We start from the raw sequence: 9,669 nt of genomic DNA on the forward strand, positions 1-9,669 counted from the left end.
ACTATGAAATTTTTTATAGCATATATCATATCATATTATAAAGAGAAATTTCTTTCTTTAAACACATATCATTTAAAATGATAAAAATATCAGTTAAAATTATATATATTTAATTATAAAAACACATTTATGTTTTCCTAAATATATTAAAGTCTTTGACTTTCTACTAATTAGTGTTTAAAGTTTTAGAGATATATCATTTCAAATTATAAAGATATTTTTCTAATTATAAAAATATATCTTTATTTTCCTAATTAGTTTTGAATCTTTTGTTTTTCCACAATCATATATATTATATAAATATGCACATATATACGTATGCTCACATAGGTATCCCAAAAACAAAAGTAGTCGAACCTAGAAGAGGTAGGACAATGGTTAAAATGTCATCGGTTTTGACAATCCTTTTCATCTTTCTATCTTCAGTCATGATCAACCATCTCCATGTGGTCAGCTCTAAACAATGGTGTGTAGCAAAACTGACCGCAACAAATGCGCAGTTACAAAAAAATATTAATTTTGGATGTAGTGAAGGAGTTGATTGTAGGCCAGTCCAACCTGGTGGATCATGCTTTATTCCTAATACTCTTATAAATCATGCATCATTTGTGATGAACGCTTATTATCAGAGCCATGGTCGTTCCAAAAAAGCGTGTAGTTTCAAAAAGACTGGCACATTTGCTGTTACCGATCCTAGTTTTGGTAGTTGTGTGTATGGATCTTAGAAATGTTTAATTGATTTTAATAATAAATATAAATGGTTGGCTTAATAAAATCATGGATTGGAAGATTTTCTTACCCATTATTAATGGAAATCTGTCATAATTTAACACTTAGAATTCTATAAAAAATACTGAACTTATTGAAAATTTGTCAGAAAAACATATATATATATATATATATATATATTATTAACATGTTTTGTATTCTTTAAAAAAATACAAACAAAGACTCATCAGTTGTTCCTGTAGAATGAATTGGATAGCAGATAGCATAGGTGATGAACCCAAACCAGCCTTGATCGTTGAAGACGTCAACTTCTGATCATTTCCTACACTCCTACAGTTTTGATCCCTTTCTTTATAGCCAAAAGCTATGCCTTTCCCTTTTACAACATGTTGAGAAACAACCGGAATAGGCTCTGGCCTCAATATGGATTTATGGCCTTTAGGCTCTGAACCCTCTAGATTCTCTTCTCTTATTAGCACTTAACAGATGTTAACGTTGCTGCATTCTTTCAAGAACCACACTGCTGCAAATCTTGGTCTCTCCGTGAGATTATTTATCCTAACTTGTTCTTCACCCAAAACAGCAAATAAAAGATATGAAACTAATTAACAACACCAGTTCACACTTGGCCTTCTCTTTAGCACCTCTATTTTTCCTTTCTCCTCTCAGGGTTTCTTATTTTATTTTTATATTTTCTTCATATGACAATAGGACACTTCTCTTGCTCATGAAATTTTCTGTGACATGAAGCATCCATTTTGGATATTCTCAAAATCAAAGAGAAATGTAGTTGATTCTCTGGATCAAACGCCACCTCAGTGACGAAAACCAACTCACTAATAACATCATATTTCTACCCATTTTCATTATCATTCTTTTAGGGGTTTCAAAAAATATTTAAAGTGATATGGCTGCCTTTCAAGCATTTACGTACCATTTGTAGTCTCAAAACTCTTTTTTTTTTTTTTTTTTTTTTTTTTTTTTTTTGTTATATTAATAAGATGGACGTAAAATGAGCAAATCAAACATTTCAAAAACCATGACAGCTAGCTTTTGTACCACATATTGGTTGAAAGGCTTCCTGATCACAGAATTGGAATTTGTTGATGTTATTGGAAAGAATGAAGAGTCGGCTTTTACCTCCAAGTAATACGAGGTAATTCCTACTAATTAACCATTAATTCAAGAATTATAAAGACAGATAAATCTTGCCAGCGAATGAAGAATGTGTAGGAAACTAAGCAATGAAAGAGTTGGACCGAACTAATTAATGCACGATCGATCTATAAAGTAGTTTGACTAAACTTTATGATGCTCGATCAATCCATAGAAGAGGTCGACCGATCTCCGAGTCTTTTGAGAAAAATGGAAATATTCTCTGAGTATTCTGATTCATCTCAATCCTTTTAAGATATGATTTTATTCATCCCTAACACCTATATAAGGCGACTCGACCTCTACAATAACACACCTTCACACATGATCATACACTTAACTATAAACTTGTATACTTTATCTCTTTACATCTAAATACTTTTCTTTAAATTTCTTGCTTTTTTTTTGGAGAAATTAAGTTTAAAAAATAAAGTTTGACTAAACTAACTTTTACAAATCCGAAAGTAGAAAATTTAAAGTAAGAAAATTTGATTTGATTTTTTTTTTTTTTTTTTTTTTTTTTGACATTGTTGTTGTAGTAATTACCTTGGAAAACTGAGTTAGAGACAAATGTGGAAAATTCTCATACCGTATCTTCGACAATATGTTTAGAAAATAATTAACTAATTAATAGCTGAAAAAAAAATAACTAATTAATAATGGTTAAAAAAATGTAGTCAATTTTTAGCAATCTAATATAGTACTTATAAGTATATAAGATTTTTGTTACTATATAATTTGAAACTAGATATAGGAAAAAGAAAATAGCTAAAAAGAATTCTGTGCAATGTTTTCACGCCCTGTCCGGACCGGCCGGTCCAACCGGTTAACCCGCGACCCAGAAACTTCACCGGTTTGGGTATAGTGCTAATAACCGGAAGTAATAAAACCGGCAAAATCCATAAAAACCGTTATTAGTCCGCGATCCGGTGAACTGATTGACCCGGCCGGTTAGCGGTTCAAAAAAATCTACTTGATTTAAAAAAAAAGAATAAAATTTTACAGTATCAATTATTTTTAGAACCTTTTAGCTTAGACGGCGTCACACGACTCACACACCTCCCTCTCGTCTTCAACTTCTTTGCCATCTTTCATACTTGCGTAAGAATCGTTGAGTGTTCTATCTCTAATCTTTGCCCATTATTCTGAAAATTCCTTTGTATTTTTAATGATCATGTGTTTAATTGATTTTGAATATTAGTATATTTTTTCCAACTCTCGTGGCTACTCTGCTTTTCACGTGGTACTCTGCTTTTCTCGTGACTACTCTGCTTTTTCAAATACAATACGTTAGGTGTTCCTGTGTCATAATTATTCATCCTCATGCTTGCATATATATAAATATATATTAGCAAACGATCATGATCTTGTCTATATGTCTCAAATATGTTTTTTTTTCTCTTTCTCTGTTGTGAATTTAACAGGAAATGGTAACAGAGGAAGATGAAAACTATGAAGAAATAGCAGCTGCAAACCGTTTAGTCCGAGGAAAAAGTGATATTGCGTGGTCGCATGTCATTCAATCAAAAGACGCAAGAGGAAAAACGATTTTGGAATGTACCTTTTGTCACAAAAAATAATTAGGAAGTGGAATTAATAGGATGAAACACCATCTTGCTTCCGTGAAAGGGGATACATATGCGTGTTCGAAAATTACTGCAGATGTGCGATTTAAGATAATGAACGCACTGAAAGAAATTGAGAGCAAGAAGAAGAAAAATATTGTTTTGGATGATACGAACTTAGACGGTCCTGAAATTCATGATGTTGATGGAGATGATATCGATGTTGGCCCAAGTCAAAAGAGGAGGAAACAAGGAATTGATCTACATGAATACTTTAAAAGAGGTGTGCATGATCAGACTCAACCTACTATCAAAGCGTGTTTGTGAAGATGTACTGGTTTTTCTGAAGTAGTGTCTGTGTGATTCAAGAAATGATACAGGATTGTTGGTATTTTATATGTCTGAGAAATTTCTAGAAGGTTTGAGAAGGCAATATTGAAGGACGGTTTGAGGATAAATTGAAGAGGAAATTTACTATTTCTTTGGTTGATTAAATTAGAGGTTTACAAGGAAAAGGAAAAAGTCTTTTTCTTATGAAATTTGGAAATCTTCTCCTATGGTGATTAGAAAGTCTTGATGGATATATAAGGAGGTGTTGGGCACGTCCTAGAGAGAGAGCTGAGGCATAAAGGTTATAATCCTAGAGAGCTTTATGTTGGTGTGCGGCTTAGTTTCGCGGTTTGGTGCTTGTTTTGTTCAAACTTCTTTGTTCGTCGGTGTGACGTGTGCGTGAAGGTTTCTCAAAAGAGTTGAAGATCTGAAGTCTAGGCTCAGGGGGAGTTTAGCCAAGGTTAGGTTATCTTGGTTTAAATCTAGTCTTGGTGTTAGTCTAGTTAAGGGTAGAGAATTATCCTAAAGATTTCATGTTATAGAACAGAGCGGTGAATTAAGAGGGTTGTGCTTAATTTACGCGTTGGCGAATAGGTTGTATTTGCTTTCTTGTTCTAGTGGAATCGAAATCTGGACGTGGTCCCGGGGAGTAGGAAAAACCGAACCTCGTTAACAAAGTTTTTGTGTTCTTTATTTTCTGCACTTTATTATTGCCTCATCCGCATTTACAGTTTGCAGAGTAAAGAGATAATACATGATGTGGATATGTCTGTTGCATTGTGGTTTTATGATGCTTGTATTCCGATGAATGCTGTGAATTCTCCACTTTTTCAGCCTATGATGAGTAAGGTAGCAAGTATGGGTCATGGATATGTAGGCCCTTCATACCATGCTCTGCGTGTTGGATTGTTGCGAGATGCTAAGGTACATGTTTCTTTGATCATTGATAAGTTTAGAAGTACATGGAGTAGTACTGGATGTACTCTTATGGCAGATGGATGGAAGGACACAAGACACAGGCCGCTGATTAATTTCTTAGTTTATTGTCCTAAAGGAATTACATTTCTCAAGTCAGTTGATGCTTCTGATATCTATGCAAGTGCTGAGAATTTATGCAACTTGTTTGCTGAACTTGTGGGTATGATCGGTTCAGATAATGTGGTTCATTTTGTGACTGATAGTGCACCCAACTACAAAGCTGCAGGAAAGCTTCTTGTTGAAAAGTTTCCCACCATTGCTTGGTCTCCATGTGCAGCTCATTGTATCAATTTGATTCTGGAAGATGTTGTGAAACTCCCTTTTGTTCACAATTTAGTGCATCGTATGTCTAAGGTAACCATCTTTGTTTACAACCATAAGTCTACTTTGAATTGGGTCAGAAAAAGACCAGGTTGGAAAGAGATCATTCGTCCTGGAGACACACGTTTTGCTACAAATTTCATTGCTCTACAAAGTCTCCATCAACATAAAGAAGATCTACAAGCTTTGGTTACAAGTACTGATCATGAACTTAAGCAGCTTTTCAAAACATCTAAAGCAAAGGAAGCTAAATTGATTATCTTGGATGAGCGAATGTGGAATGACTGCTTGATAATAGTCAAGATTATGACTTCTATCATCCGTTTGTTACGCATTTGTGATGCTGATGAGAAGCCTTCGTTGCCATATGTGTATGAAGGGATGTATCGAACATCATTGACAGGAGATGGGATCGTATGTTGCGTCATGATCTTTATGCTGCAACATACTATTTGAACCCGGCTTTCATCTATGATCCTACATTTTCTGACAAGCCTGAGGTTATGAATGGATTGATGAATTTATTTGAGAAGCAAACAGAGAATAGTAAAACAAAGTTGTTTCAAGAGCTTAAGATGTATAGAGAACGTGAAGGCAGCTTTTCTCGCCCTATGGCTCTATCTTGCAGCAAAACGTCTCAGCCAGGTATCTTATACAACATTAATTTTTTTTTTGGTCCACATAAATTTGACTTGCATTTTGTGCTATATAGTAATCTGATTTAATTTTATGGATATTTAGATGAATGGTGGAGATATTTTGGTTTTGATGCTTCTAATTTGCAAAAGTTAGCAATAAAAATTCTTAGTCAAACCGCTTCTTCATCTGGATGTGAGCGCAATTGGTCTGTATTTGAGAGGATTTATACCAAGAAGAGGAATAGACTAGAGCATCAACGACTTAATGATCTTGTCTTTGTGCACTACATAGGTGAGTGTCACTATAATTTTTTATTTTTTATTTAGCTTATTTAGTTTGTACCATGTTACATGTTTCTTTAACGTACAGGTCAAAGAAAAAAAGATCATATGATCCTGTTGACTACGAATCTATTGATAAGACAGAGTTTTGGGTTATTGAAGAAGAAGAAGCAGGTGAACTTGAACATGATGAATTAGAAAATGCTCTTGCTGAAGAATATCCCAAAGATCAAAGATCATGAAGAGATGAACCCTGAAAATTCTAATTAATGGTAACTTCTAAATTGTTGATTAAATTCTTAGAATTTATTTTATTTTTATTACTCTATATGTTACATTGACTAAACTATATAATTTTTTAATGTTTTAGATTTTGATGAAGACTTCACTATGCCACCTAAAGAGTATGAAGGGAATGATGGTGGAGATAACCAAAATTAGTTGTAGTGAATTTGGAGATGTTTAATTAGTGTTCTTTATTTTTCTTATTTGAACTTATAAGTTTTAAGCATTTTATTAGTATTATTAAACTTCATACTTTGTTAAACATAATATTCTTTTTTTTTATAATATTTTTTAAAATATTTATCTTATATAAATACATTAAATATATGTTATTCAATTGACTCGTGGTCGAACCTGGTTGACCCGATGACTCGGTGATCCAAGAGCTAGTCCGGTTCACGATTTGGGTCGGGTTTCAAAACATAATTTCTGTGAACATTTTTTAAGAAAAACTATAATCATATAGAAGCTGTAAATCATGTTTTCTTTAAGAATAAGATAGCATCTTGTAAGTGAGAGATTAAACGTGAGAGCTTTTTCTCACAAACTACTAGCTAATGCTTTAATATGTAAAGATATATTTCTACTTTCCTAAATATTCTTAGATCTTAGTATTTCTATTATAGTAGTTACCCAACCTTTTTATACACAGGTCATTACAGATTCAAAATAGATATTTTTATCCTTCTAAATACCGTATGTTTAAATTGTTTTTCTACTAATAATTTATTATAGACATCATTTTCAATTTTAAAGATTTCTTTTTATTTTATAGACCTATAAATTTTTTATTTTGATATAATAGTTATATTTTTTCCTGCATTAATATTTTAAAATTTAATTTTCTGAAAAGCTTTAAAATTAAATTTTTTTAAAAAAGGAATATTATTGTCATTGATATTTACATTTTGAAATATAAATTGAATCGAAAATTGTAATCTACTGAATTTACTAGATGTAGTTATTAATATTAGAAAATCAAATAATGAAATTAACAAATGCATTTTAGTGTTTTTTTTAATCGGATGTCCCTGAAGGAACACAAATGTAAAAAAGAAAGAAGAAATGTAATTGACGATCAATTAAAAATGTGAAAAACAAAAAAACAAATTGTGTATACTAAATGAAAAGACAAAACGTAGCATAATAAATGAAGAACAAATGATATTGGAAATATGAAACACATTATCACTAACATCTACTCGGGCACTAATAGTCATTTAAACAAACAATAGATAATTTTTTTTCTTTATTATTAGCATGGGGCACGTATCCCACCTAGTCCCTCTTTGGATCCGCCGATTCCTACCTGGTGGATCCTGCTATGTTCTCGACACTCTTAAAAGCCATGCATCGTTTGTGATGAACTCTTATTAACAGCCACGATCGTACGAAAGAGGCGTGTAGTTTCAATAATACTGGTAGAATTGTTACTAAGGATCCTAGTTATGGTAGGTGTGTAAGTATGAGTCTTAGATATATTTTAATTCATATACATAATTGATTTGATTGATGAATGATTGGGCTAATAAAATAATGGTTTGGAAGTTGTTTCATTGTTTTAAGAAAAATACACAACATAATTTTTATGCAACTAAAGATACCATCATACCACGTAATTTTCTTTTCTGATCCCTCAACACGATTTCAAATGTAATTTTACCTTTAATAAAGATATGTATATATATATATATATTAAATACACTAAAAAAAATAGCGTAAATTACCACGACAACAAAAAATCTTCCGTCTTCGTTTCAAAAGATTGTTGAATCCTTTGTGAAGATGCACTTTTTGACATAGATGATGTACTAGAAACTATGATAGTGCAAAAAATGGATCAGCAGATTAAAGTTCAAGGAGTATAAAAGGAAATCTATTAATGCGGTTAAGCAGAGGCATGAGAAGCAAGTAGAAGATTCTGGAAGAGTAAAGACTTTCTTGTTATGAAGATAAAAAGAAGTTTTATAAAGATTGTTAATTTCCTAAATTGTAAAAAAAAAAAAAAATTAACAATAACTAGTTTATTTAGAACTGGGAATTAGTCTGTTTTATGGTTGAGTCCAATTAGTATAAATAGGGGGCTGGGTCTTGAGAGAAGATCAGCACTTCATATATAGAGAGATCCTAGCAGTTGAATCTTAAGCTTTAAGAAAGAATAGCTTGAAGATTCAAAGAAGGCTAAGGAGTGTTGTAAGCTTCTTAGATCTAAGTTGTGATCTAAGAACTTGAGAGAGTGTTTGACAAAAAAAAAAGAACTTGAGAGAGAGTATTGGAAAATAGAGTTAAGGAAAAACCTTGTAAAACTTATTTTCTAATAAATCTAAAGAGAGTTCTTGAATCCTTATGTGTTATTTGATTTAAAGATCTCAAGCGCATAGCTCTTGCGTTTTCAATTGGTATCAGAGCTTACACTTGTAAGGATTTAATACGGGTGAGATCCTGCGGAAAAGATGGAGAGCTACGGTGATCTTCTCAACAACAACAAGGTTATTCTAGATGATGGGAACTATGATTTTTGAAAATCAAGAATGAAATCCATTATTGGTGGTATAGATCGACTTGCATGGAAAACTATTCTTGTGAAGTGGGAAGAACCAATGATCAAGGATGAAAAGGGAACAAGGATAGCTAAACCGGAGGAAGATTGGACTGAAGACGTGTTGAAGAAGTCAAAATACAACTCACGAGCTCATACAGCTATTCACTGCAGCGTAGGAAGGAAACAATTTGAATTAATTCAGGGTTGTGAAACAGCAAAAAAAGCTTGGGATATTCTTCAAGTTCAATATGAAGGCACGACAAAGGTTCAAAGTTCAAGAAAATACATGCTGGCATCACGTTTTGAAAACTTGAGAATGGAAGAACATGAATCAATATATGATTTCAGCTCTAAAATCAGCACCTTGGCTCAGGAAGCTGTAACCCTAGGAAAGATATACAAAGATCAGAAGCTGGTTAAGAAGTTTCTTTGCTGCTTACTAACAAAATTCATGGCATACAAAACTGCACTGTGTGTATCAAACAAAATAGAGGATCTGAGTTTTGCAGAATTAGTAGGGATGCTACAGGCTCATGAGATGGAGTTGGGAGGAGTCAAAAATACTAAAGGTGTGGCCTTGACAGCATGTGAGAACAAAGATAAATTAGAAGATGATGATCGAGTTAGTCTATTGGTTCGCAGGTTTGATCGTGTACTTAAGAGAGTAGAACAAGGACAAAGTCAGAAAAAGTTCACACCATATAAGAAATCTAGAGAAGAAAGCAAAATCACAAGAAAATCAGAGATGCAGTGCCACAAGTGCAAAGACTACAAACACTTTATTTGGGAATGTCCTACAGTTAGAAGACGAGAAAAAAAAATGCTCTATGTGCAAAGGTTTAGG

The 9,669-nt window shown here is 32.8% G+C and overlaps 2 pseudogenes across 1 annotated transcript; both read left to right on the forward strand.

Moving 5' to 3' along the window:
• The first annotated feature begins 317 nt into the window (after positions 1 to 317).
• LOC104773274 (major pollen allergen Ole e 10 pseudogene) lies at positions 318 to 790 on the forward strand (annotated as a pseudogene). The gene has a single exon (XR_015563230.1). The product of XR_015563230.1 is annotated as a major pollen allergen Ole e 10 pseudogene (transcript).
• A 2,521-nt stretch (positions 791 to 3,311) lies between these two features.
• LOC147940129 (uncharacterized) lies at positions 3,312 to 6,439 on the forward strand (annotated as a pseudogene).
• The last annotated feature ends 3,230 nt before the right edge of the window (positions 6,440 to 9,669 follow it).

This window comes from Camelina sativa, chromosome 8 (assembly GCF_030686135.1).
Source record: "Camelina sativa cultivar CO46 ecotype springtype chromosome 8, ASM3068613v1".
NCBI classification, from domain to species: Eukaryota; Viridiplantae; Streptophyta; class Magnoliopsida; order Brassicales; family Brassicaceae; genus Camelina; species Camelina sativa.